This window comes from Lactuca saligna, chromosome 7, assembly GCF_052625555.1.
Source record: "Lactuca saligna cultivar CGN05327 chromosome 7, ASM5262555v1, whole genome shotgun sequence".
NCBI classification, from domain to species: domain Eukaryota; kingdom Viridiplantae; phylum Streptophyta; class Magnoliopsida; order Asterales; family Asteraceae; genus Lactuca; species Lactuca saligna.
This window is the reverse complement of record NC_136423.1, coordinates 140,086,384-140,090,860: the sequence shown is the minus strand read 5'-3', so window position 1 is coordinate 140,090,860 and position 4,477 is coordinate 140,086,384. Positions and strand designations below refer to the sequence as shown.

Here is a 4,477-nt window from a genome sequence, read left to right as displayed (position 1 = left end):
TAAAAACGTTAAAAACTCTAGCTGAAATATTAACATGATACTTTACAGCAAGTAACAACGACGAATTCATGCATGAAAAAGAAATGGAAAAATGGAAATCATGTTACTGTAATGATTATATTATACTTTTCAAAAGGGTAACAGTAGTTACCTAATTGCAAAAGTATGAAATAAATGATTATTTTGTTGAATATGAAAGTCGAAAAAAAAATGCAAAGATTTTTTGACAGGACCATAATTGGAAAGATGAGAAAGATCTATTTGTGTCAGTTGTATACATCTTTAGTTGTTCTCAAAGAGAACCATGTAAAGTTCGTGAGTCTGATCGAGAAAATGCACTACACAATAAAAAAGTGGAGGAATACAAATGCTTGAAAGGTACAAGAGGAGTGTCCCCTCAACAACATCAAGCATCACTTGGTGGGGACATTTAAGATATACGACATCGTCATTTATGTATGTGTGTATCTTATGTGTGTGTGAGAGAGAGAGCACTTAACATCCTCTTTTCCTACCCTTTCTATATAGCTTCTTTTTCCTCATGTACTCTTTGATCCAAAAACACTCTCTCAAGAAAAACATCTAATATCGGATTCCCAAACTATAGTTTCAATGAATATCAGGGACGATATAAATCAAGAAAACCCAGGTGATTATCAAAGAGGGTGGTTGAATCTAAGCCTAGGACAAAATCTAGGTGAGAGTTCCCAATCAAGACCCACGAAGGTATATACATGCAACTTCTGCAAGAGGAAGTTCTACAACTCGCAAGCATTAGGTGGTCATCAAAATGCCCACAAGAGGGAGAGAGAAGCAGCTCGAAGATACCATTCACCAAAGACAACCGACTTTGCCCTAAATTTCACAGGTAACCGATCACTTGGCGTTCATGCCCACTCTCTTGTTCACACACCAACCAAAAATGGAGAAACAACTGTAGCAAGGTTTACCGATGATGGTGCCAGATATGGAGTAAGGATGCAGCCTTATGATGGGGAGGAAGCAGTGGAACTTAAATGGCCTGGAGGTTTTTATTTGGATGCGCAAACAGCTTCTCAGCAGCCATATCAACGTATACTTGATTTGAATCTAAAGCTGTAATTTGGTACCATTTATGACTTTCGATGTTGAATTGTCGCGACCTTCTTGGTACTGTAAGTCTGTAATAGCATCTAATGAGAAATATCATTTTCTAAATGCTTTTCTTTTTGACTTGGGAGATCCACACTACTTTGTGAGGTAACTTTCCAGTTGGGTGCATTCCAACTTCTGAATTTTAAAGTGTAATTGATTAGAGGAAAACTCTCAGCAACTTACTAATAAAATAATTAATGTCCAGCCCCTTGTACTTTATTCCTTGTAATGTTAGGTATATATAAATAACATGGTCATAATTTGTATTTACATACAGCGGAGCTTGGTTTATAATATCTAGAGTAGAGTACCCTTCTCAACTTCCAATTGTTTTTCTGTTAATAGCCATGTGTTCCTATTACTTTCCAAAATTTGCAGGTTCTCACACATCTCAGTTGTGTTACTAATATATCTGGCTATAATGAAATTAAGAACATGAAAATCATATAAATATTCTACCTCTATGTCCTTTTACCCTAAACGTATATAAAGACTGAAACACCTTTTTAGATTTTGCTCATGTAAAACTTAGGTAGTTATTTAAATGATTTGAAGCAGCAGGTAAAGAAAACAATAGTGAGCATACAAGCTTGCCTTCAATTTATCAGGAAATCACATTCCATCACTTAAATTTCAGGCTGGATATAAATTTCTTCCATAAGTTGATAGAACTGAAACTAAAGTTTCCAACTTAGAGGACATGATAAACTTTTGGATTTGAATCTTATGCAAGACATGAAAGTCAAGTTTATTATCTAATTGTCGTAAACTGATTTTTTTTTTAAACATATATAAATATATTACAGTTTTCTATATCTGGTTTTCCTTTTTCTTATACATAAAAAGATGTGTATACGGAAAATCAAACTATTACTAGCTTGGGTATGTATATATCTTGGGGGGGGGGGGGGGGGGGGGGGGGGGGGGGAATAACACAATAGTCCTATAAAATTTTTAGGGTTAGTCGATTTGGTGTTTAAAGTTATCTTATGGTTATATAGGGTTATAAGATAGGTTACGACCTGCCATTTTAGTCTTTTTCAACCTCTAATAGCCGGTACATCTTTTAGACCAAAAAAAACTCATGTTATGCCCTTATAAAGCCAAAAAATAAGTTTGAGGATCATTTAAACTAAAACTCACAAAATCAACTTCAATTGACACTTCCATCCTTGATAGTAACAGTACCAACTCACCGGTGAGTATTGCTTCTTCCCTACATATCATCAAATCTTCACAACCTCTATCAAACGACCATTGCAAATTCTTCTTGTTTTAGGTATAAATAGTTAAATTCTCTTTTCCCCAATTAAGTTAGTGTATTCTTGTTCATCAATTGATAGATTGTTTTAGTTGCTTCAAGGTTTGGAATATCTTCAAGGTTTGGAGTATCTTCACTCTGCTAATGTCCTTCATCGTAACCTAAAACCCAAAAATCTCCTCGTGAACGCAAATTGCGAACTTAAAATATGCAATTTTTGGTTGGCAAGAAGGAGGCAAGGTAGTGAACAGTTCATGATGGAATACGTCATCACACGGTGGTACAGATCACCAAAGCTTCTCATATCTTGCAAAAATTATGGGACTTGCATTGTTGTGTGGTTAGTTCTGTACATCTTCGCCAAAATTCTCGGTCGGAAACCGCTTTTTTAGGGATAGTGTGCCTAAATAACCTTAAATTGATAATCAACATCCTTAGGGATCAAAAGGAGGATGATATTGGGTTCATCGATAACACAAATTATTGAAGATTTATGAAATCTGTTCCTTTCACAAGAGAGATTTCTCTTTCTTCTTTATACCAGGCGGTGGATGCTCTCTCTATGGACTTGTTGCGATGGATTCTTGTGTTTGATCATGTGAAGAGCATAACGGTGACAACAGCTTTGCAACATCCGTATATGGCGGGTTTGTTTGATCCGATCCAAAACCCAGGTGGCCATCATAGAAATTGGAACCGAGAGGAAGCGATAATCTATGGTGAGAGTTTGGAAGAGTGCAAAACTTTTGGTTTAGAAACGAAGGTGGTTTGGGGAGATGATTTGTGATTTGAATGAGCTGTGGTTTTTGAGATAGTGGATCTATGATGAACTGTGTACTTCGGATCCTGAGGGTTGTGAGATTGATGAGGAGAAATGCCTTTCCGATTAGCGTGTGAATAGGCCTTTTTACTTTTGGACTGGCATTTGATCCAACATTCGTCTGAGGATGGGAACGCTTTTCATGATGAATATAGTTAGGATTCCTTGACTTCAAGAATTACTTTCGTTTCCTTAGATTTTTCTTGTATCTGCCATTTCGTTGATGTTTTTGTGTTGCGAACTGTTTAGCTGATTTATGAACATTTGTTTTTGCCCTTGTCTTTTGCACACGAGTGTCTTCTGAGGAATTATCAGTGGGATTTTCCTTGGTTCCACTGGAACTTCTCTTTTCGTAGGTGGCATTTACATGATTTAGAGGTTCAGCTACATACCTTCCTTTAACTCTCCAGGAAGTCTTTTCAAAAAGACCTACGGTTTCATCTGCATTGTCAATTGGGGTGGACCAAAAGTACTCATCACACCCATCAGCATTATCAGTTTCAACTAAATGTTTTAGTTCAACTGTTTAACATTTAGTTACACCATTGACTGGGAAGACTTGGTTAGGTGTCGTTTGGACCTTTAGAAAGACAGTCACATTTTCCTTTAGAACTTTTGGATTACTTTGAGAAAGATGTGAAAATTCAATTGAATTTTCTAAAATGAGAGCTTTCGCTTTTTCATGCTTGCTTTTAAGGAATTGCAAACAGTCAACCTCATCTTCTACAGATATTTCACTCATCTTACTGTCCTCATTGAATTCATAAATATTTTCAACATTTAATTTATTGTCTGAACTCAATTTTGATCTCAATGAATCAAATTTCTATACAGTTTCGGTTTTGATCTTTAACCGATCATTTTCATCGAGTAATTGTCTCACCATGTCCTTGTTGTCTTTTGACTAAATATATGATTCAATTTGTCAAGACCAATTTTATAAACCTCTGAGGTTTCATCTGATGACACAATAGATTCACATTGAAAACAATCAGCATCAATTTCATCTTCCTTTAATTCCAAAAATAGCCAGAATTTTTTATGAATTTTCTTAACAATTTCACAATCCAAATGTAATTGAATGATATTAAAATAAAGCCTCTTAGCAATTAAACAAAAAATGTCACGTTGTTTCAAAATCTTTAAATTGTCTCTTTGTAAATAAATAGACTCGTCCCTAGACCTAGAAAGCTCAGACTCAATCTTCTTAATCTATATCCTCCGCTCCTCACTTTTTGATGACACCCTACTGATTTGATCGC

General features: G+C 35.6%; 1 pseudogene; it reads left to right on the top strand.

The window, feature by feature from the left end:
- The first annotated feature begins 612 nt into the window (after positions 1 to 612).
- On the top strand, positions 613 to 3,182 carry LOC145007292 (mitogen-activated protein kinase 7 pseudogene; annotated as a pseudogene).
- The last annotated feature ends 1,295 nt before the right edge of the window (positions 3,183 to 4,477 follow it).